Below are 26,220 nucleotides of genomic sequence, written 5' to 3'. Positions count from 1 at the left end.
GTGCTCAGGCATACTTTGCAAATGAAAGGTGCTGTGTGGTGGCAAGGGCTCTACGTGGGAAGGAAAGAAAACACAGCCAAGAGGCCCAAGGCTCACTAGACCAACACATCGCTTTTTAAATGAAATTAAGACACATTCTAAGAGAATTAAGATTGATCTTGACATTGAAATGCCCCTGAGCTGGCAAAGCATGGGGTCATTATATGCTCTATCTCTGATGGTACTAGACATGAGAAAGCCTGGATACAGTAAAAATAAAACACATTTGGCTACAACAGGTCTTGTTTCTGCTTTAAAATTCAAGCAACTCTTCATTGAATGGTTCTTCCCCCGAGGTTAGTGGGAATACTATGAAGGCTTGAGGGAAATTTTCAGAAGTTTGTTTTCTCCTAGGGCCACTAATTTTCATCTCCTCCAGAAGCAGATAAGTATTCCCTTCCTTAGTCACACAGCTTACCTGAATCTTCTATTTTCTCTAAAGTGAATCAGATATGATTCTCTTTGAAGGTAGACCAGTTGGTTTTGCTGTGTAATAAACATCCCGAAATTAATGGCTCAAACTAACAATCCTTTTTATCATGATAATGTAAGTTGGCACTTTGAAAGGGGCTTAATTAGGACTAATTGTGTCTGCTCCATAAAGTATCAGTGGAGTTCACCCATTTGTTTATGATCAGTTTATGGTTTATGGTCTTATTCATATGCCTGGCATTAGAATCACTGAAAGCCTGCTGTACCGTGTATCTCTTATCCTCCATCAGGCTGGCTGAGGCTCATTAAGAAGGTCCGAGTTCCTAATAATAGCGAAAGAGGAAAAGCTACAGTTGCTCAAGTACTTGCCAAACCTCTTTTTGTATCAAGTTTTCTAATGTCCCATGGGGCAACATCTGTCACATGCCTAAAACCAGATTTAAAAAAAATAGAGACATAAACTCTTCACTCCTTGATAGAAGTAGCTATAAAGTCTCATTGCCAAAAATATATCGATAGAGGTAGAGAAAGAATTTGTGGTCAGTTTTACATTGACTATATGAGGTAAAAAATAAGAAGAAGGCCAAATACATTTTCACCATAAATGCAGTCCGATTCAAAGGAAGTGCTGGGAGATAATGTCAGTGAGAAACATGGATGTCATGTTATTTTAATATATAGTTGTCACTGAAATATTTCAGATTATATGTGGAGAGGTTTTAGATTCTTTCAGAGTATAATTTTTTTTAAATTTCTCTCTCACAGGTAGCTGAAACAATTTCCAGAGCGGTTCATTATTCCCCCTTCTACACACACACACACTCACATATACACACAATTTTTTTTAAGGAAGGTAAAAAGGACAGAAAACAATCACAAGATTTTTTTCTCTTTTCCCTTCCTTTTATTATTTTTTAGACTTGCCTAGTAAGCAAAATGAAGCATGTGGTAAACCTGTTCACACTTTCTCACTTGTAGTGAATAACTTCATGCATTTATTTTTATATGTCGATGGGGTTCAGAACACACTAACCCAAAATATGGCACCTTGGCATATTGAATATTTTAAGCCAAAAGAGATTGAGAAAACAACAGAAGCAAGAAGGGCACTCTGACTGCCCCACTGGCCTTCCTCCTTGAAATAGGTCATAAAGCCCTCAGGTGCAGGGTGCCCTCCCTACACCTGGAGGAAAGGAGTATCCTTCTCTCCGAAGACAAAGGGACCCTGAGAAGAATCAGAACACGCAGGTCCTGCTACGCCTCCCTCAGTCACTGCACGTACCTCATACTCCCTGACCTGTCGTGTTCCTCCACGACTGGCCATCTTCATCAAACTCTCATAAAAATGCTCAGCGCTGTTTCTTTGGGTCTTCATATCCTTATGAAGCCTTTTGTGTCACTTAAAACTTACACTAAATAAATATGTGTGCTCTTCTCCAGTTGATATGTTTCTGTCGTTTTAATTTTCAGACTTATGCTGGGACCCTAAGGGAGGTGAAGACTTTTTCCTTCCATACAGTGGCAAATAAAATGATCACTATTCCAATTCTGCTTTGGCACATGGCTGAAACAATCATAGTATCTGTTTCCTCATCAGCAAAATGAGAGTAATGAAAGTATCTCCCTCAAAAGTTTTCATAGGAACTAAAGGAGTTATTACCATTAAAGTATGTCAAACATTGCCTAAAATATAACTGAGGTGAAACCACTGTGAAATAAATGTTTATTAAATAAAAACAAAAGTTTGTGTTTATTATGACCATGTCAACCCAGAGCGGAAGTCAGCCAAGATATTATCCTAATTTTAGAGCAAATTTAGTCTCATTTATCAAAATAAGGTAGGCAGGCTATACCACCACTGGCTTATTCTTAATTCACTGTTGATGCTATGGGACATTAACGTCAGCTCCACAGCCTTACAGAATGTCCGCCAGCCTCTACGGCACTTTTCTATACGTTTTATTTGATCCTGGCAGTGGAATAGGCAGACGTTTACATCAGTGGTTTTTGAGGGCTACTTCAAGATACTGACTTTAGCTCAGAAAGAACAAAAAGGAAGGCAAAAGGAAAGGAAAGGGAAGAATTAATTTCTCATCTTTTGGGGACTTAATAACCATGCTTGGAAAGCTGCCAGCATTTTTTCCCTGACATTTTGCAGTCAGCAACTTCACTTAACAAAAAGCAGGAGGAAGCCACAATAATCAGAAATAATCACACTTCAGGTAACATTTATGAATTATGATATAACCAATGTAAAAAGAAGGAAATCACCAGAAGTTTTCATGATCATACAAAAGCCTACGTTGAGAGTAGCTACCTCTTATTTATATTAGCAAAAAAGGGCAACACCCTTGATGATTTAAAAATGATGTGTTCTACTTGGGAACTTTGGATGTCTGATAGATCTCTGCACTTTTCATTAGGTCGCTCTCTGCTGCAAACAACGGAATGCCCACAATACAAAGGAGTTTAAACAATAGAATGCTATTTTTAATCACGTATCAAAAATTTTGTAGGAAGGTATCTGTCAGCACTTCTGAAATGGCTTTTTCCCCAATTTTCAAGATGACCGTAGTAACTCAAAGCCTCACATCAACACAGGGAACTTTCAAGTGCAGGAAAGGAACAGGCCTGTTCTTCATACATCTCACTGCTTTTCACAGAAAGAAATATCTGCTTGAGCCGCTCAACTTCCTCTCAATATCTCAGTGACCAAGAGCAGATCACATGTCCACACCATAGTTGCAAAGGAAGCTGGGAAAGCAAGTTCCAGCTGCCTTCTGCTTTTATTGGTACGGAATTAAGGGAAATACGTGACAGGTGAATGGCAAGAAGAAAGAAAGTGATTCACACTGTCTCAACAGTTTGTTGGGAAATGTATTTTGATCCTGAACTTGTACTTAGGCATTTTTTCATTTCTCCCCACCCCCAATTATACCCACATTCACTAGCAATATGCACTCTTTATAATATTTTATGAAGGGCTATGTCTGACTTGACAAAGATTAGGGGACCTATCTAGCGTTAATGAAGCTCTGAGGATCACCTCAAAAGTGGTGGATAATAGAGCCAAAGTTGTCCACCTAGGGCCCTCTGGCTTAGGTGCATGTGCACCACCTTAATGAGATAGCTTCAGTTCTTGTCTTTACACATGAATGTTTTGATCTATGTACCTATGTATCTTTCTATTAAATTGAGTTACAACTGGCAGTATTTTATTTATATTATTCTCTTTTAAAGCTTAACATTAAATCAAACAATTTTTACATTTTTAACCTGAAAATGTAAAATGGTAAATGGTGTAGTGTAGTGTAGTGATTTTTAAAATAGTATTTGTGGTGCCCTAGGATTCTGCTGAAGCCAAGCAGGTAAGGAAGGGATGACAGCTGCCTAAACTCCAGTCCATCCATCCAGATAGCTCAGCCTTTATCATCTCTCTGATTTGGGACTAAGACAGTTCTGCTTAACATTTTATTTGTAAAAGAAATTCTAAGGCTAAGAAAAATTCTTTAGTGGAAAGAGTTTAGGATTTGGAATTAGAACTCAAAAGGAATTTAATATTGCTGTTTATTAGCATGCCACGTGACTATGAGCAAGTCATTTTCCTTCACCCTGTAATGGTATTTTCATGACACTGAGCTCATGAATTTTGAGGGATAAGATAGTTTGGGAAATCATTTGATCACCAGGTACTCAGGAACTATCAATAATTTATCTTATTCACATGTTTCATGTTTTAACCATAGCACAGTGCTCCATTAAGTTAGTATTCCATAATTTTATTAGCCAAGGTGGATTGTTTCAAAAGCTTTGTTGTAATAACAATTTTTCATGCAGAAGACATTTGCTTTCCTGTAATGTTCCCATAGAATAAATTTTAGGAAATGATTTTATGGATACAAGGATATAAACATCTGTTTGCTACTCAAGAATTTTTGCCAGACTTAATTTTTTAAATAGAATTATAATGATTTATACCACCATTAACAATACATCACTGTACCAACTTCTAAAAATCTTTGCCAATTTTGGATATTTCTTTTATTTAATTTTAACAAACATATCAGGTGTAAAATAATGTCAGGGACCATACACATTTTTCTTAATATTTAAGAATGACTTTATTGTTTCTATAAAAATGAGACAATTGTCATTATCCAAATGGAAATGATTAATAAACTTATAAAGAGAAAATTAATAAACCAATCTAAATCCCATTATTCAGATACATTCCATTTCAAAATTACATAAATATTATTCCAGAAATCTTTATCTCCTTTTTCTTCCCTTAAAATAAAAAATGTATCTTCACTTAAAATATTGACTGATCATAGATAAAGATACAAAGAGAGGAAAAAATATTCAAATTGACTAATCTTATACATACATTTTGTAATTAAAAGTATAATTTTTGCTGAATAGAATTCAGAGGATAAAAAATTAATGAAACTGAATAATTTCAAATTTTATCTATAATTTAGAAAAGATATATTTTGACCATTGGTATAAAATTAAAACAAAATATGCAAGAACCATTATTATTATTTTTAAATCTACCTAATTTAAATCTACACACTTTTTTCTTTATATATTAAATTTTAGAGTTTGCAAATACTCATGTACTTATACCAATATTTAAATGTTGCTTTATTACTTCAGATCACTTTTTAAGACAGAATATAATACAAATATATATTATACAGATATAATAGGAATATAATATGAAAGCCAGTTTTTCAATCCTTTTTATTTCCTTCCTCCTTCCCTTATTAGAGAAGATATTTTTAAATTAGTGTTGTGTTTTAAACCACCATGTAAATGTCTGTGACTACTATACACATAAGGCCATAAATAATACACCATTGTTTCCTATGTGTAGAGGTCACTGTCATGCCCCTGTAGTGCCCTTTCACTTCTGAGGCACTCAAACTCTAGCTGCTAATCATGTCTGGGTGTTGGCTTCTAATGGCTCAGAGCTGTCCTGTTCTCTGAAGGATTGTTGTGGGCTCATTGAAAGGTTTTTCACTAGGAGGAGGCTCCTTACAGGTAAGTCTACAGCCAGTGATTGACAAGTGTGTATATTTGGGGGAAGATTGGAAATGGGTGAGACTCAACGCACCCAACACAGCTGAATATGACACCAATACCGTGGTTTGTTTCATTCTCCAGAGCTCCTCTGGGATCAGGCTGAGATGAGACTACAGCCCAAAGCACAACCTTGCTTTATTCTTTCCCCTGCTCTGCCTTGCTTCCCTTCCTGCCTCTCTGAGAGCTGACCTCTAATATAAATGACATATACCACAATACTTATTTCAGGTTCTGCTTTTAGATTGTTCCTCCCAAGAGGATATCTAAATTTACATATATTGTATAATTGTATCTTATTGCATTTGGTATTTGGCACCTTGCTTTCTTCACTCATGATGTTTTTGGAGATTTGTCATTAGTGATATTTGAGGCTTTATTCTATGTCTTTTAACTATTATTGATTTTTCTAGTTTAAATGAGTTTATTCTCCCACTCCCCTTCTAAGGGACAATTAATGTCATATAAGTGTTCCTCTGCATATGGATGTATCTATGTATCTCTCCATGGTTGTTGCCCAAGATTAGAATTGAGTCACAGGGTAAGCGAATAATCAACTTTCTTAGATTTTGCCAACTTATCTAATAAAAGGAGGGAGACCAAATAACACTGAGATAATCTCTAATCTACGTCTGATGTCACGGCTGATGAATTTAGATCAATTTAACATGGGGCTTTTGTTGTTCTTTCTATTTAGAAAATTTAATTTTTTCATCTTTACCAATTCCAGATGGATCACATTTTATGACATTCTACCTTTAATTGGTTTGAAAATTACACATTGTATTTCTATTATTTTAGTTACTGCCTTAAACTTTGAAAAAATTAGATATAATTTGCATATCATAAAATCCACTGTGTTAAAGTGTTCAGTTCAGTGTTTTTTAGTATATCCACACAGCTGTACAACCATTGCAACTATCTAATCCAGGACACTTTTATCATCCCCCAAAGATGCCTTGCAGTGACCAGTAGTCACCATCCATCTTCTGTCTGGAGCCCTTGGACACCACTAATCTACTCCCTGTCTGCATGGATTTGCCTGTCCCAGACAGGTAATACGAATGAAATCAAACAATTTATAGTTTTTTGTGTCTTGCTTACTACAATGTCCAGGGCTCATGCATATTGTATATAGTAGTGTTTTATTCCTTTTTATTTCTCAATAACTTTTCATTGTCTTATTATACTACATTCTCCATTCATCTGTTGGTGATCTTTTGGGTTGTTTTTACCTTTTGGCTATTGTGAATAATACTGTAATGAAGATTGGCATACAAGCTTTATGTGAACATATGTTTTAGTTCTCTAGCATATATGCCTAGGAGTGACCTTGTTGGTTGTATGGTTTAACTTTTTGAGGGCCTGCCCAGTCGTTTTCCACAGCTGTACCATGTGAAGCATCCATCAGTAGTATATAAGAGTCTCAATTTCTCTACGTCTTTATTAATGCTTGTTATTATATGTTTTTGATTATAGTCAACCTAAAGTTTATGAAGTGATATTTTATTGTGGTTTTGATTTTCATTTCCTTAGTGACTAATGATGTTGAACAACTGTTTATGTGCTTATTGATCATTTGTATATCTTAGTAGAGAAATGGCTATTTAAATCCTTTGTCCAATTTTTAATTGTGCTATTTTTCTTTTTTTATCATTTTTAATTAATGTTCAAATAGAGTTGTCTCCATTTTCCCACCACCACTTTCTCCCACCCCACCCATCCCTACTTCCCACCCTCAATCCTACCTACCTTTGGCTTTGTCCATGGTACCTGTCCTCTGTGCTATTTTTCTTTTTATTGTTGAGTAATGTCTTCTTTATATATTCTGGATCCTAGAACCATTATCAGATACATAATTTGCAAATATTCCTCCTATTGTGTAGATCATTTAACTTTCTTGCTAGTGTGTTTCGATACTCAGAGACCACATGTGAAGGCCCGATGGACATGGACAATAATGTGGAGGTTGACTATGGAATGGAGGGTGTGCTGAGTGGAGGGGGTGAAGGGAAAAAAATTGAGACAACTGTAACAGCATAAACAAAAACATTTTTAAAGTTTTTCATTTTTATAAAGTCCAATTTATCTATTTTTCTGTGCTGTAGTCTGAATGTTTGCATCTCTCCAGATTTATTCATTGAAAACCTAACTGTAATGATAGTAGCAGGTGGGGAATTTGAGAGGTGCCTACGCAATGATGTTCATGCCTTATAAGCCATCATGAATGATGTTCATGCCTTATGAGAGAGACCCCACAGGGATTCTTTAAACCCTTCCATCATGTGAGTACACTGCCAGAAAGTATCTCATATGAACCAGGAAAAGATCCTCATCAACCACCACACTGAATCTGCTCGCACCATGATCTTGGACTTACCAATCAGCACAACTGTGAAAAATAAATTTTTGTTGCTTATAAGCTATTAAATGTAGTTACTTTTCATAACAGCCCAAACAGACTGAGACAGGTTGCTTGTACTTTTGGGGTCATATAATAAACCTTTGCCTAATCCATAGCAATATATATACACACACACACACACACACACACACACACACACACACACCTGTTTTTTTCTAAGAGTTTTATATTATCATCTCTTACATTTAGGTTTTGATCCATTTTGAGTTAATTTTGTTTATGGTGTGAGTTAGAGCTCCAAGTGTATTCTTTGCATGTGGATAACTAGATGTCTCAGCACTATTTGTTGAAAGGATTGTACTTTTTCTCATCATATACTTGTTGGCAAAACTCAATTGAAAATAGATATATGGGTTCATTTCTGGACTCTTCATTCTATTTCATTGATTTATGTCTGTTCTTGTGCCAGTACCACACACTCTTGATTATTATAGCTGTGTAGTAAGTTTTGAAACCAGGATAGTTTGAGTTCTCTTTGTTCTTTTTTTCCAAGATATTTTTGCTGTTCTATACCCCCTGTGTTTCCATAAGTATTTCAGTATCTGCTCTCCATTTCTGCAAATAATGTAATGGAAACTATGATAGGGAGTGTATTGGATCTGTATTTCAATCTGGGGAGTATTACCATCCTAACAACATTAAGTTTTCCAATCCATGAACACAGGAAGTCTTTCCATTTATTTATGTCTTCTTTAATTTCTTTCCTGAACATGAACACAGTCTTACACATGTGCGGGCCCTTCCAAATTCCCAGGAATGTGTCAAAGCTTTCAAAGCCACTGTGGGACATGTCATTCCTCAGCTTTTCCTTTTAAACTTTCTCATTAGTCTCTGGTTTACCCCAAATGTTATCATTGCTTCAGGCAGCCATGACATTAAAATATTTGCCTATAAATGTTTTTGACAAATGTCCCCCAAAGAGCGGCTTTTAGCAAGAAGTGAGCACTGAATCAAGTTAGATAAAGACAATCTTTTCAAATGGTGCTTTTTGGGGAACCATTTAACAGATCAAATAATGGTAATTCTTTGGGAATAAGAGTTTGAAAGAGCTACAGCTCTGTTTGCTCCCATCAGCACTGGGAATGTGAACTTGTTTTTTCAAGGCTGCTGTGAATGAGAGAACGGCAAATGGAACTAGGATAAGTTAAGGCACTACAAAACTCTTCTTACCAAGAGTCAGCTGTTTTCTCTTAAATGCTCCCTTGATCACTGCAGGCATTGGGTTAATTTACAGTTCTGAAAAAAAAATGGATTCTGAAAATGTTGCCAGGTTCTTATTGCTTTTATGGAGGGGTGGATTTTTTTGAGGTCTTTAATCAGAAATTTTCATTGACATCACTTGCCCTAACTCACCTTAGTTCTTAAGATATTTTTTCTGAACAAAATATCAAAATAATAAGCCTTCATCTGAACAACATTGTAGAAATTTTATAATTTTTAACTTGTATTACCTTTTGTTTTACATGCTACTATGAAGATGTTGTAATATGATCATATATCAAGCTATTATCCTAACATCTCCCCTTGCTATCAAAGGAAACATTTCTTTCTCTTGCATCTCATCCTTCCTGGATATCTTCTGTTCCTTTAAAATATAATTTACTTTTTATGTTGGGCCTCGTTCTACAACAAGGAATTGTTTGAGAACCTGCAGCTTTAGTATTTTGGTTACACCTTGCCTTTATAACCATCAAATTTTTCAGTATTTTAGACTGTTTTTCAATTGTCAATAATTGTTTAGATTTACTTAATAAATGTCTTTGACCACCTTTTTTCTTTTTTATTTTCTATTTCTTATTTCCTGAGCATATCCTTTAGTAGTTTCTTTTATTTATAGTGTGTGAATGGTAAACATTTTTTTTGCTGCCAGAAAATTACTAATCTAGGCGTTATGGTTTAGTGTCCTTTCATTTCTTTTATTTCTATGTGATAGAATTCTAATAATGGCATTGCTCACTTTAAGTGCTTAGACAAGCTTAATTTTAGTAGAAATTGCCTGATTGCTGATCCAAAAGTCTATAAAATTATCTTTCCACTGAGGTCTCTGGAGGGTGAGGGGTAGGTACCATGCAGAAGAGATGAGTCATCGTAGCTGAGGAAAGCCTAGACCAACTAAACCTGCAGCCATCCTCTGATACAGTACAGCCTACACCAGAAGCACCAGCTAGCTGACACACAGACTCTTGAACTAATAAAATGACTAATATTTAAAACACTAAGTTTTGAGTCTATTTATTATGCAATATCAAAATGATACATGTGAACTAGAGTAAAAAGAGTTTCAGAAACAAGGTTGTAATCTAATAGTTGGAGAATGAGGCCATAGTTTGGTCATAAGTGTGAATATATCTGGTTACCAGAGCTACAGATTTTATAGGCAATCTTGCCATTGGAGCTGAGCCTGAAAACTATGGGATGTAGGTAAACACTTGGGGGAACAGGCTATGAGAGATTTCTCCAACTAGTCAACTCTTTAAGCTTTAATGGATCCTACCTCATTGCCATGTGTAATGCTAAAATGTCCTAAACGAGAAAAGTAACTGATTTTCAAAGCTGGGGTCAAAACTGCCAGGCACATAATCTAACCCAAGAATTTGGTGCATATAGCTACAAGAACTCAGAAGTAACCCAAACTATTAGTTTGACGTAGATATAGGCACAGGCATACTTGATCCTTTCCAGTGATAGTCCCACCTCAAAGGGAGATATTCTACACTTAACCCAAATACAATCAAACTACACTCCTTAGGTATACTGAGTTATTCTTCAAAGCAGGTGGTGTCTTCCTCCTTGTCTAGATTCATGGAGGCTGCTGTAATCTGATGAGGGTTTCCCCATTTGAATTTCCATCTTCATACATCTGAGAGTGACATTGGGGTTGGGACTGGCAGAAGGTATTTGTTCCCTCTGCATCATTTTGTACATCTACCTAGGATTCTAGAAGACAACTCTGATAAGTAACTATGGAGATACATAAGTGAGTCCTACTAGACTAGTGCCTAGCCTAATGTCTGCTTATCATATATTTTGTATAATAGTCATAAGATCAGTTTTATTAAGCTATTTTTAAAAATTATGGTTACTGTAATATACATGATTACAGGCTAAATAATATATGCATTTAAGTTTAAAAATGTCTCTCACTTTGCCCATGCTATAAAAGAAAATATTACATTAGCCCTGGATGGTGTGGCTCAGTGGATTGAGCATGGGCCTTTGAATCAAAGGGTCACCAGTTTGATTCCTACTCAGAGCATATGCCTGGGTTGCAGACCAGGTCCCCAGTAGGGGATCCCAGAGTGGTTGCATGAGAGGCAACCACACATTGATGTTTCTCTCCCTCTCTTTCTTCTTCCCTTCCCCTCTCTCTAAAAATAAATAAATAAAATCTTTTTTTAAAGAAAATATTACATCAAAAACAATAAACAGCAAAGCTCAAGATGCTCATGTTAGATACCTACCATTACCTTAGATGCTTTCCCTTTTTAAATAGAGTTTTTTCCCTTTTCTGCCAACTGCACTATTATAAAGTATATTTTATGCACTTAATTACATTTCCACAAACGTCATGTCTAATGTGTGAGCATGCCAAAAATTGATGAGAATATTCCTTCTCTTGTTGTCATGCCAAGTTCAGTATAAATTAATTTTCTGAAGATCTTGCAAATGTCTCATTTAACATGCTTTCAGCCTAAACTTGTCTAATATAAACGTACACAAGTGGTAATTCTCTGTTGGGAAATTGGTTGAGCAAAGATGTCATTTTGGAAGGAACTCTTAGTTTTAAGTGATTCCCTTTTAAAAGTATACTACATATTACCTGCTATGGTTAGCTCTCAAACAAATATCCAGCAATTTCAATTGACTACTTTCCAAAGCAAATTACTCACACCTTCCTACTCATCAGAAAGTCTCAGCTGAACTAACATTTTAAAAGACTGTTCCCAATTCACAATTCTTATGGAACAAAATTGGATTTTTCCCCACCCCTCATTTTTGCTGTAACACTTTGGCTACTTTTACCACATGTCACTGTAATATGCTACCAAAAATAAAGTCTTAAGTTGGTGACATGAGATCAATTCTGGTATTCATCACTGTTGTTCTCTAATGCTCCATCCATTACAAGTCATGGAATGTTAAATAATCAAATTTTTTCTATTTTGCCTATCTTATTTTGGCAAGATGTTTAAGTCTTTCAAGAAAAAATGAAAGCCATGTGTTTTGAATGTGTTCCATTGCAGCATGATTACTGCAATGAAGACATTTTATTGTGTTAATTTTCATTAAATAAAACCCTGTTGAAAGCCAGTAGTTTTCCAAAACCCATATGATTTATGACATACTAATGTTGGTAGGAATATACTTTGTTTCAATTATGTGGAGCAAGTGATGCCTTTCATAATAACTCAGTAATAATATCACCTACAACAACTTTAATTTTAGACCTACAGCAGGAGTGTGAGACCTAGGAACCTATCGACAAAATTGTCAGCTTCTGCACAAATTTAATCTTCATCACCTCTATGCTATGTTTAACATCAGATGGTTGTGCTTGCCAGGGATTTCAATAATATGCTTCCAGGAGGCAGGCACTTCATGCATGTTAAAAACTGTGTTTTCCATAACTCAAAAAAATTTAATAGGCAGAAAAAAGAAATATGCTAAGACTCTAAGGGAAATCGTGCACCTGTAGGAAGTGAGCTGATAGTCTTCCCTGCACTTTTTTCTTTCTGTTGTATCTACTAATCTTCCACCCATTTTTATCTCTTCCTGAAGACCCTGACATTAAGTGCCAATACATGAACTGAAAATAGTATACTTTTTACTAATTTTATAGAAAAACTGATGTATTTTATTCTAACACAGAAATATATATTAGTTTATCACATATAAAAATACATTGAATGACCAATGAAAATAAGTTTACAGAAGTAATAAGGAGCAAATTGCAAGTATACAAATAATATGTACATAAAATTGAATGAAATAAAGATTTATTGTATTTGTCAAAATATAAAATGAAGGCTTGAGAATGGATGGTAGTAGTTGAAGAATGGTACTAGGAAGTTATTTTTTGGAAGCCCTGTTCTTTATATACCATTATATTACTAATATTTGAATTTTTCCAGGCTTATTATTTTCTCACATTCAAATTGAAATTTAAAATAAACTCAAGCAGAGAAAACATCTGTAGTTAAATTACATGCTGCACCTTTAATTAAAGGGCCCAAAACACATAGAAATAGAATCCTGAAAGACCAATTCAAAATAATTTATGCACCCCAATGTTCGTAGCAGCACAATTTACAATAGCCAAGTGTTGGAAGCAGCCTAAGTGCCCATCAGTGAATGAGTGGATTGAAAAACTATGGTACATTTACACAATGGAATTCTAGGCAGCAGGAAGAAAGAAGGAGCTCCTACCCTTTGCAACAGCATGGATGGATCTGTACAGCATTATGCTAAGTGAAATAAGCCAGGTTGTTAAAGACAAATACCATATTATCTCACATATAAGTAGAACCTAATTAACAGAGCAAACAAGCAAGCAAAATATAAATAGAAACACTGAAATAAAGAGCAAACTGACAATAGCCAGAAGGGAGGTGGGAGGGAATAATGGGTGGAAAAAAGAGGAAGGGAAAAAGGGGAAGGATTTGCAGGAACTATTACAAAGGACGCATGGACAACAACTAAGGGGGGTGGACAGGGGAGGGAGGTGGGGGGCAAGGGGGGTGGGCTGGGATTGGAGTAAAAGACAGAATACTGTAGTTGAAAAATAATTAAAAATAAAAATTAAATAAAAATTAAAATTAAAAGAGACAAATTTAATAGCATAATCAATAAAATATATTTAAAAGTAAAGAAAAATAATTTAAAAATAAATTATTGACAAATGCAAAAAAAAGAGAAAGGGTCATCAAGGAACATGTATAAAGGACACATGGACAAAACTAAAAGGGGGTAGGATCAAAGGAGGGAGATGGGGATAGGCGGCATGGGGAAAATGGTGGAGGGAAATAGAGACAACTGTACTTGAATGATAATAAAAATAAAATAAAATAAATAGGACATGAACACAATACCCTGAGGAGTTGTAGATGCTGGTATCTCTGCATTGCATCCTCTTGGTGTGAATATACCAAACAACACTGTTGGTGTTAATCTTAATGACAGCATGAAATTCTAACTCATTTCATATAATGCCCTCTGACTATTGTATTATGTGAGTCAGTGTGATTTTGCATAAAACTGTAATGTCAAAATACCATTCTTAAAGAGCCATTATGGTGAAAAGTCATTACCTGCACAATTCTTACTAGAGGTAAGTCTGTATTTAGAGCAAATATGATGTCCTTGGCTCTTGTAGGTATGCAGGAATTATTCCTTTGATTCTTTTATCTTCTGATTAATAGTGTGCCCACATCATGAATGCTGCAGGAAAACTGATGAGGTGAATCATGTCAGAACATTACATCTCTGGGTAGAAAGGTTGGAAATCCCATCAAGCATATTCAATAGCCAGTAAGATTGCTTTGGTACTGAAATGCACTATTGTCATGAGAGTGTCATTAACTGGAACAGATTTGCCACTCAACATAAATGACCATTTTTGGTCATGTGTGAAAATTAAGAAAATGAATTCCAAAGATTGTTTCTCAGTAGTAATCAAAGGGTATAAGCAAGCAATCTGAAGAAATAATCAATTAACTAATAACATTCCAACCAAATAATTAGAATAATAATTCACTTAAAGTTTTGAATGGTGAACTGATGTACATTTTATTAGAGTTAAAAACAAAACATCAGAATTTTAGCTTAATATTATTATTATTTAAAAAATAAATTCTGTTGAGAAGAATATGAAACTGGCACCTGATATTATAGCTGTATGTATCTAGAATGCTACTCTCTAAGGAGGCAGAAATTCAGAGTGAAGAAGGCAGGTAAATCATAGAGCAGATTTAATAATTCAATCTTTTAATATTTAAATAAAATAGACAAGTCCAATGTATTCATATTTTGAAAAGAAAATAGAACAAAATAAAAAATGGGCCAAAAACCTTAACAGACACTTCACTGAAGAAAATATACACACAGCAAGTAAAAATATGAAAAGATACTTCACATTATGTCATCAGAGAAATGAAAATTAAAACAACAGTGAGATATCACTACACATCTATTGAAATGGCCAAAATTCAGAACACTGACGACACCAAATGCTGGCTAAAATGTACACCAAAAGAAGCGCCCATTCATTGCTGGTGAGAAATCAAAATAGTATAGCCACTTTGAAAGTTTGGTAGTTTCTTAAAAAAGTAAGAGTGTTCTTATCATGTGATCTGTAATGTATGCTCTTTGTTATTAGCCAAGAGAGTTTAAAACATGTCCTCACAAAAACCTGCACATAGATATTTATAATTGCTTTATTTATAATTGCCAAAACTTGGAAGCAACCAAGATGTTTTTCAGCAAATAAATGAATTAATAAACTGGGACATTCAGACAAGAAATATTATTCAGTGTTTAAAAGAAGGAACCTACCAATCTTCAAGTGCATGTTCTTTCCTCAAGGCTTCACCACCTCCTTCATGGTCTCCAGAAACAGGAGATGACTATTCAGAAAAGATAACTAGTGGGAAATAATACCTAAAAGAAATGTTATATATAAGGAGGATAAGACAGAACTGAAATCATCCCAGCTGATTTTCTGGAATTAAAAATCAGATCTTAAGGACTTCTGGCTAAGATGGAGGCATAGGTAGACACACTGCCTCCTCGCATAACCAAAAGAAGGACAACAACAAATTAAAAAACAAAACAAACAAACAAAAAACCCCAGAACTGCCATAATATTGAACCGTATGGAAGTCCAACAACCAAGGAGTCAAATAAGAAACATCCATCCAGACCAGGTAGGAGGGGTGGAGAGGACTTGCAGCAAGGCAGCAACCAAAGGACCAGGGCAGGCAAAGTGCTGCCTGGTGGACTGGCAAGGCAGTGGCTCATGGATTGGGCATCCTACATTCACATGCATATAAACTGGGAGGAACAACTGGGGAGCAAGATAAACAGAGCAACCAGGATTCCAGCTCAGGGAAAGAAAACCTCAAAGCCTCTGACTGAAAATACCTGTGGGGGTTGAGGCAGCAGTGGGAGGAACTCCCAGCCTCACAGGAGAGTTCCTTGGAGAGACAAACAGGGTTCTAGAATGTACACAAACCCACCCATCCAGGAATCAGCACCCGAAGGGCCCAATTGGCTTGTAAGTAGTGGGGGAAGTGACTGAAAACTGGCAGAGAGTGGAGCAAGCCGCACTGTTTCTTCTCATACCCCTACCCCATGTACAGTGCCACAACACAGGCACATGGATTGCCTCACCCTGGTGAACACCTAAGGCTCTGCCCCTTACTATGTAACAGGCATGTCAATACAAAAAAAATGGCCCAAGTGAAAGAACATATCAAAGCTCCAGAAAAAAATACAACTAAGCAATGAAGAGATAGTCAACCTATCAGTTGCACAGTTCAAAACACTGGTAATCAGGATGCTCACAGAATTGATTGAATATGGTCACAAATTAGACCAAAAAATTAAGGCTATGCTAAATGATAAATAAAGGAAAATGTACAGGAAACCAACAGTGACAGGAAGGAAACCAGGACTCAAATCAAAGGTGTGGACCAGAAAGAAGAAAGAAACATTCAACCAGAACAGAATGAAGAAACAAGAATTCAAAATAATGAGGAGAGGCTTAGGAACCTCCAGAACATCTTGAAAGGTTCCAACATCCAAATCATAGGAGTATCAGAAGGAGAAGAGGAAGAGCAAGAAATTGAAAACTTATTCCAAAACATAATGAAGGAGATCATCCCCAATCTGGCAAAGAAAATACACTTCCAGGAAGTTCATAGAGTCCCAAAAAAATTGGACCCAAGAAGGAATATATCATGGCACATCATAATTACATTATTCAAGATAAAAGATAAGGACATAATCTTAAAAGCAGCAAGAGAAAAAGATAGTCACCTTCTTTACCTACAAAGAAGTGCCCATAAGACTGTCACCTGATTTCTCAAAAGAAACCTTGCTGGCAAGAAGGGGCTGGAAAGAAGTGTTCAAAGTCATGAAAACCAAGGACCTACATCCAAGATTGCTCTATCCAGAAAGCTTTCATTTAGAATAGAAGGACAGATAAAGTGCTTCTCAGATAAGGTCAAATTCAAGAAGTTCATCATCACCCAGCCCTTATTGTATGAAATGTTAAAGGGACTTATCTAAGAAAACAGGATAAAAAATATGAACAGTAAAATGACAACAAAATCATAGTTATTAACAACCAAACCTAAAACAAAAACAAAAACAAAAATGAACTAAGCAAACACCTAAAACAGAAAGAGAATCACAGAAATGAAGATCATATGGAAGGTTATCAGCAGGAGAATTGGAGGGGCAGAGAGAGAGGGAAATGTACAGAGAATAAGTAGCATAAGTGCTAGGTAGAAAATAGAGGGAGGTTAAGAATAGTATAGGAAAATGTAGAAGCCAAAGAACTTATATGTGTGCCCATGAACACAAATTAAAGGGGGGGATGCAAGTAGAAGTGAGTGTGCAGGGCAGAGGGGAATAAAGGGGGGAAATGGGACAACTGTAATAGCATAATCAATAAAATATATTTAAAAAGCAAAATCTCTCAATATTTTATTACATTCTCTTTATTTAGCTATAGACTTAAACCAATGACTTAATCAATAAGCTTTTACCACTGCATATGAAGCTAAATAAAACCCTCTGAGTTTCTTTTATTCCTCATCAAAAGACACGCTTATTGATTTTAGAGAGAGGGGGGAAGTGAGAGAGAGGGAGAGAAATATCCATGTGAGAGAAAAACATCAGCTGGTTGCCTCTCATATGCACCTCAACTGGGGACTGAACCCAGGATCTATTAATGTGCCCTGAGTGGAATTCGAACCTGCAGCTCTTTTGTTTATGGGATGAGGCTCCATCAGCTGAGCCACACCAGCCAGGGCCCTTCTGGGTTTCTTACCTCCTTAGGATTACCTTTTCTGAAAGAAAAAATTATCAACAACTTGGAAAAATTACATTTATACATTCCAAGCAATAACAAGAAAGAGGCATCAAGGTAGTCCTAGTAATGAACTTCTGATTCCCAACCACTATTCTGACTTCATAATTAAAAGGATATGTTTCAACCCGCTTTATGTGAGTCCTTGCTCTGTAAGCCCCTGTATGTTCTCACTAATGGTTATCAAATGGGCGGCTGTTTATTTTGTGAGGAAAGGCCAACCCTGCAGACCAGGTTGTTTAAGTATTTTAAATAAACATTCTCTGTAAACTCTAGAATGGTGCATTTACTATGACTTCTATAAAAGACTCATTTACATTTATGTGGAAAAATAAGTAGAACAAAGGATCATTTAAACCCTGTCTTCACTTAAATTCAATCTCCAGGTTCAAGCCCATGATACTCCCGTTCAGATAAGGTACATGGTGGTTAGAGTATAAATTGAGGTGAGCCTGCTAAGCCTGCAGTCAGGCTACACAGGACTTCCAGGATATGCCCAGAAACCCCTTGGATGCTAAGCAACCCCAAGGTGGGGTCCATTTATAATTCTCATTGCTCACACCACACCGCTTATTGCAAAATTTCTGGTGCTGGAGAAAGATAATCATTTATAGAACCAAGTGAAACTTCATCTAGAAAGGCCCTTTAGAGAGAAAAACCAGGTGGCCCCTACTCCTTTAAGTAGGTTTCTGTGCTTCATACCCATTTGTCAGTGAGAGGCATTGATATTGTCAATACGTCCCTGAACTCCATCTATTCCAGGGTATTGATATGCTCCCAAGGACAAAATACCATTGTGTGAAAACATTTTTTCTTTTAAATTGGAGGCCCCTTTGCTGGTGTATACAAAGGAAGAAGGAAGCATGAAATGGATTTTTTTCTTAAATCCTGCCTACATGGAACAGCATTCATCCTTTTCTAACAAGCTGTAAGAGTTGTTCTTTACATTGACTATATAACATTTTATGGCATACTTAGAGAAAAGTCATTATTTTCCATGAGAAGCTAAAGAAAATATAATAAATTTCATGAAAAAATAATTGTAAATACCATATATCATCACAATGTAGAATATATGGCAAGATAAAGAGAATTTAGTTTGGAAGGAGTCGTGTAAATATCTGGACACAAAAAATTGTCATTAACTTTCTAAGAGTACTCTCTTGGACTGAGGCTGAAAATCAGTAAACAGCTGGCTGAAAAGTGAAAAATTCAGTTAATGAATTATTTTGCCTACACAACATCACATAATTAGCTAGATTTAAAAAAAACTCAGTTGAACAACTTATTTCTGTAATTAGTAGGCACTGAAAGAGCAGCATAGCTGCCTGGGAAGAGCACTGTGCAGTGAATTGTTCAAATCATTGGCTGAATTTTTCTTTAATTTTAAGATTTTTAAAAAATATTTTATTTTTATTTTATTTTTCAGAGAGAGAGGAAGGGAGGAAAAGAGGGGGAGAAATATCAATGTGTGGTTTGCCTCTTGAGTACCCCCCCATTGGGGACCTGGGCCACAACTCAGGCATGTGCCCTGACTGGGAATCAAACCAGCGACCCTTTGATTTCCAGGCCAGCACCCAGTCCACTGAGCCACACCAGCCAGGGCTAAGATGGTTTTATACTTACAGAAAAGTTGCTACAATATTAAGTTGCTATAATAAAGAGTTCACATAGTCTCCTGGTCACCCAGCCTTTTCTAATTTTAACTTCCGTGTTAAGCATAGTACAACAAAGAAATTAAATTAATATTGGTGTAATCCTAATAAATATATAACAAACTTTATTAGAATTTCAGTAGCTTTTCCACTAATGCATTTTTTGTGGTCCAGGATTCCACATGCATTTAGTTTTCATTTCTCCTTCATCTCTTCCTTCTGTGGCAGTTGCTTAATTTTTCCTTGGTTTTCATGACCTTAAGATTTTCAAAGAGTACTTACCAGGAATTTTGAGGATAACTCTCAATATTTGTCATATGTTCTTATGATTAGATTGAGATTATGCATGGTGTTGAGAGGTCTCATTACCTATGCCATTAGCCCTGATTACCTGATCATTTCTTTGCATAGTTATTACTTTTCCTTTTGTAATGAATAAATATCTTGAGGGGATAATTTGGGACTATGCCAATTCCTGTCTCTCAGACTTTTGCTCAGAAATGTCATTGGTCCTTAGTGGGTATTGCCTGCAATAATTATGATTTGGTATCCATCATTTCTATTCCAGGCTGGGTCACATTAGCTGACTAGTGATGGAAGTCCTGAAGCACAGATTTTTTTTTTGCAGGATCACTACAGAACAGTGGACAGGGAGGTGCAATATTAGAAATGCTTGTTCAAAACTAATGAATATTGTATTCATACCTTAGGTGCAAGAGGGGTAAAAATGCTATTATATAACATACAATAATCTGCCACACAGGCACTAGATTAAACCACTGATCAGTATCTTTACAAATTAGGGCACTTTCCTCTAACCCCTACCCTAGAGATTTGGGTGGGGGGAGGGGGGGAAGCCAGAGTTTTCACCTTGGTTGAATGTGAAGTTTTGAGTTTCATTTTTAGGTCATACTGTTTCCTGTTATGCTTAGATTTTTAACAATAGTTTTATTTTCATTTTTGTTTTATTTTTTAAAATTATTCTTTCATTTTCTATTTCTCATTTGTAGAACATTGAATTTGTATCATAAAAGAAATATATGTTCATTACGGAAAACATATGATGAATATTTTCTTTATTATCAACTATTCTATTACATTTTTATTTTTTAGTTTTTAAATTTAATATCTGTTGTATTTTTTTACATTACCTTTTAGTTCCCTCATATACCACTGCCCTCAGTAATCACCACACTGTTGTCCATGTCCATGAGTCCTTTTTACTTTTTGCTCAATCCTTCTATTCCCTGACCTCCCCCTCCCACTACCTGTCATCCTGTTCTCCATCTTTGAATCTGTCCCCATATCCCTTATTTGTTCAGTTTGTTCATTAGATTTCACATATGAGTAAATCATATGGTATTTGTCTTTCTTTGACTAGCTTATTTCACTTAGCATAATGTTCTCTAGGTCCACCCATACTGTTGCAAAGGGTAAAATATTCTTTTGTTATGGCCAAATAGTACCCCATTGTCTAAATGTCCCATAGTTGTTTTATCCACTCTCTATTGATGGACACTTGGGCTGATTTCATATCTTGGCAATTGGAAATAATACTGCAATGAACATATATATGGTTGCTTCTGTTCTTTTGAATTAGTGTTATGGGTTCCTTTGGATATATCCTAAAAAGTGGGATCACTGGGTTAAAAAGCAAATCCATTTTTAATTTTTTGAGGTACCTCCATATTGCTTTCCACAGTGGCTGCACCAGTATGCCTTTCCACAAACATTGCAGAAGAGTTGCCCTTTCTCTACATCTTTACTAACACTTGTTTGTTGATTTATGGATAATAGCTATTCTGACAGGTGTGAGCTGGTATCTCCTTGTGGTTTTAATTTGCATTTCTCTGGTAATTAGTGAGGTTGAGCATCTTTTCATATATGTCTATTGGCCCTCTATGTGTCCTCTTTGGAGAAGTTTTTATTCAGGTCTTTTGCCCCTTTTTAAATTGGGTTGTTTCTTTGGTGGTGAGCTTTGTAAGTACTTTGTAAATTTTAGATATTAACCCCTTATCAGATGTATCAGCAAATATGTTCTTCCATTCTGTGGGTTGTTTTTTTATTTTGGGTGATGATGTTCTTTGCTGTGACTTTTTAGTTTGATGTAGTCCTGTTTATTTAGTTTTTCTTTTGTTTTCCTTGCCTGGGGAGATATTTCCTGTAAAAGTTGATATGAGCAATGTCTAAATTTTTTCTTCTAGGATTTTTATGGCTTGGGTCTAACATTCAAGTCTTTGATTCATTTTGAATTTATTTTTGTGTGTAGAGTAAGACGGTGGTATAGTTTCATTTTTCTCCATTATCTGTCTAATTTTCCCAATACCATCTATCGAATAATTTATCTTTAGCCTATTGTATGTGCTTGCTTCCTCTGTAGAATATTAATTAATGATAAAGTTGTGGGTTTATTTCTGGGCTATCTATTCTGTTCCATCAATCTATGTGTCTGTTTTTATGTCAGTACCATGCTGTTTTGATTATTGTGGCCTTATAGTACAGTTTGATATTAGGCAGCATGATTCCTCCAACTTTATTCTTCTTTTTCAGGATCACTGTTGCTATGCAGGGCCTTTTGTGGTTCCATATAAATTTAAGAAATACTTTTTCTAATTATATGAAATATGTTAACTGAATCTTGATAGAAATTGCATTGAATCTATAGATTGCTTTGGGTAGTATGGACATTTTAATTATGTTAATTCTTCCTATCAATGAATATAGTATATGCTCTCACCTATTTGTAACTTCTTCAATTTCTTTCTTCAATGTCTTATAAGTTTCCGAGTACAGGTCTTTTACATCCTTGGTTAGATTTATCCCTGAGTATTTTATATTTTATTCTTTTTGAAGCAATTATGAATTAAATTGTTATCTTAATTTCCCTTTTTGTTACTTTATTATTGGCATATAAAAATGCATCTGATTTCTGGATATTGATTTTGTATCCTGCTATTCTGCTGAATTCATTTACCAGTTCTAGCAATTTCTAGGTGGCATCTTTGGGGTTCTCTATGTGCAGAATCATGCCACCTGGGAATAAAGACAGTTTTACTACTTCCTTTCCAATTTGGATGCCTTTTATTTCTTTTTCTTTTCTGATTGCTGTGGCCAGGACTTCTAGTACTACATTGAGTAAAAGAGGTGAAAGCAAACATCTCTGTCTTGTTACTGATCTTAAGGGAAAATTTTGTAGTTTTTGCCCATTGAATGTGATGCTGGCAGTGGGTTTGCCATAAATGGCCTTTGTTATGTTTAGGTATGTTCCCTATATTCCCAGTTTGCTGAGAGTCTTTTTAATCATAAATGAGTGTTGGATTTTATTAAATGTTTTTTCTGCATCTAATGATATGACCATGTGGCTTTTATCCTTCATTTTGTTTATGTGGTGAATCACATTCATTGATTTGTGAATGTTGTACAAGCCTTCTATCCCCAAAATAAATCCCCTTGATCATTGTGTATGATATTCTTGATGCATTGCTGTATTTGGTTCCTAATATTTTATTGAGGATTTTAGCATCTATGTTCATCAGAGAAATTGGTTTGTAATTTTCTTTCTTCGTAGTGTCTTTATCTGGCTTTAGAATTAGGATAATGCTAGCCTTATAAAATAAGTTTGGGAGCTCTCCTCCATCCTGAATTTTATGAAATAGTTTGAGAAACAGAGGTGTTAGTTGTTCTTGGAATATTTGGTAAAATTCCCCTGTGAAACCAACCCATCCAGGGCTTTTGATTATTTGTAGATTTGTTTCACTATTTCAGTTTCACTAGGTATAATCTGTCTAGTCATGTTCTCTGATTCTTTTTTATTTAGTTTTGGAAAGTTGTATGTTTCTAGGAATTTATCCATTTTGTTCAGATTGTCCATTTTGTTGGCATACAGTTGTTCATAATATTTTATTACAATCCTTTGTATTTCTTTGGTGTCAGTTGTCATTTCTCCTCATTCAATTCTCATTTTGTTTATTTGAGTCTTTTCTCTTTTTTTCTTGATGAGTCTGGTTTAAGGTTTGGTAATCTTATTTATCTTTTCAAAGAACTAGCTCTTGAATTCATTGATATTTTGTTTGATTTTTTTGGACTCTATTTTATTTATGCTTTGATCTTTATTATTTCCTTCCTTCTACTTATTTGGGTTTTGTTTATTGTTCTTCTTCAAGTTCTTTTAAATATGAAGTTAGATTGTTTATTTGAGCTTTTTCTTGTTTTGTTTTGTTTTGAGATAGGCCTGAAATACTATGAATTTCCCTCTTAAGACTGCTTTCCAGGAAGGCCCAGAAGATGGCGATGGAGTAGGACAAAGAGGATTCCGTGCCACCCCCCCCCCCCCCGCCAATGCATGGGAGAAAAACCTGGCTGATCTGCAGAGGAACACAGCAAATAGCCAACAGTGCCCCAGCATATTGGAAAATAGGAGTCCAGAAATTGTAGTGGACACTGAAAGACCAGATGGTAAGGAGATGGCTGCAGGTCAATAAGGTTCGAGGGAACAGCACAGAGGTTGCAGTCCAAGGCTACTGCCTCCACTGGGCAGGGCTCCAGGGTCCCAGGTTGGGTCTTCTGTGGACTCCTTGGGAGCTGAGGGCTGGCAGAAAGGTCCCTGGGAGAGAGCTAGATCATCAGCTTCATCCCTACCCAGCCGGGCACAGTTTGAAAAACATGGGGAGAGACCTGTCTGCTTGAAGTACTGGAGAGGAGGAAAATGGGGGGGAGGGGACCTTGATCATCCATGGAGTCTGTGGTCGCTGGCTTGGGAGAATTGAGAGTCACCCTTCCGTTCCCCCATAGAACTGGAAAAGGTTCGCACCCAAGCCTGCAGGACCAGGGAAGCCTGGCTGGGCGTGAGCCTGTACCAGCCCCCCTGTGGTGACTGGGGCAGGGGCAGAAGGTGAGGGGAAGGAAGTGCTCTAAAAAAAGGCCCGGATTCCCTCAGTGGGGCGCTGGGGAGAGGCACAGGTCTGGATCTTTGGAGAGTGCTTGTGAGACCCGCTGAGTACACCAGGAAGAAAGAAAGGCCACACCAATTCGCTCCTCAGCCTGTTGCAGCCAGTGAGACCAAAAAAACCTGTTTGGCCAGCTGTAAACCAACAACAGGTGTTTTTTTTTTTTAAGTGATCTTTTATTTTTTTAACTTTATTATTGTTTTATCTTTCAATACTTTTCCCCTCTCTTTCTTCTTTCTTGTTTTATTCCTTCTTCCTTTCTTTCCAAACTTATAGCTTTTTCCTTCCTTCCACTGCCTTTTTTTTACCCCCTCCACAAGTGAGACAAAAAACTTGGAACTGGGAAAAGACCAGAGTTGGAATCAAAGGGGGGGCAACCCAACAGTAGAGACAGAGAGACAAATTTCACTTTGCTATAGCAGAGAAACTACAAGTTACTGCATATTCTATTATTTTTTCTTATTTTTATTATTCTTACATCTTTTATTTTAATAGTATCTTTGTATTTCTCCTCTTTCTGTATAGTCTTCTTTGCCTTGGCTGGATATATTGTATCATTTGATGGATTTTCCCTGTCCCCTCATTCAAAATGTATTGCTAATTTATTGTCCTTTACTTCCCCTTGCTCCATTACCACACTATTGAAGGTCCAATACTCCCTAATCTTGCTATCTCATAGATTCTGTCATATCATTGTTGCTCTAATATTACTGTAAATAATAGCTATTCCATACTATTGTAAATACTACACAACACCCCTCCCAGATCTTAGCCCACTTCTTTGTTGCCTGAACTATAATACTGTAGTGGTTAACTCTATTCTCTCTCACACTACACCTACTTACCATCCTTTATTCTCACCTTACCTAAGAATCTGACATCCCACAATCTCACTGCTTTCTAGATCCAACTCAAAAACCTTCCCTCCCCAATGGAAGCCTTATCTTCTTTCCATTCTTTCTAAAAAGTGGCTAGTTGGGTTGAAGAATATGGTTATCACTATACATACTCAAAGGATCTCCTACCTCTTCTCTACCAGCTGCTACTGTAAATATCATAGAATACTCTAGTGCTGTCATAAACCATTTTGCTTTCCCCTCCAACTAATTACAAAAAAAAAAGAGTAGGTGGAAGCAGTGAACACCAGAATAGTTGAGGAGGAAACCCAACAACAAAGGAACCACCAGAAGATCGCAAAAGAAGAAGGTGAAGGAAAGTGGAAACCACACAAACCTCAATCAAAGACCTATCTGAAAATACAACTAAACAGTGGAGAAACTACCCAGGGCAAACAACTGAACAAAAGCAAAAGAGAATCCTCAAAACCCTATACATGCAGAAAAACTAGCTTCAACACAACCCTCCCTCACCAGCACAACAAATTAAAATGGGTAGTTGGATAGAGGGACCATCAGTTCACCAGCTGGTTGGAAGGACCTGCAAAAGAAAGACCCCAAAACCCAAAGACAAACCCAGAGCCAACGTAAAGATCAGCCCCAGACCAGTGAGCTGGGGAGACCAAGGAGACTACACCACTGAATCTCA

The sequence above is a fragment of the Artibeus jamaicensis genome, unplaced genomic scaffold (genome assembly GCF_021234435.1).
Source record: "Artibeus jamaicensis isolate MK-2021 breed Jamaican fruit bat unplaced genomic scaffold, CSHL_Jam_final contig_685, whole genome shotgun sequence".
NCBI classification, from domain to species: Eukaryota; Metazoa; Chordata; class Mammalia; order Chiroptera; family Phyllostomidae; genus Artibeus; species Artibeus jamaicensis.
This window is presented reverse-complemented; position numbering follows the sequence as displayed.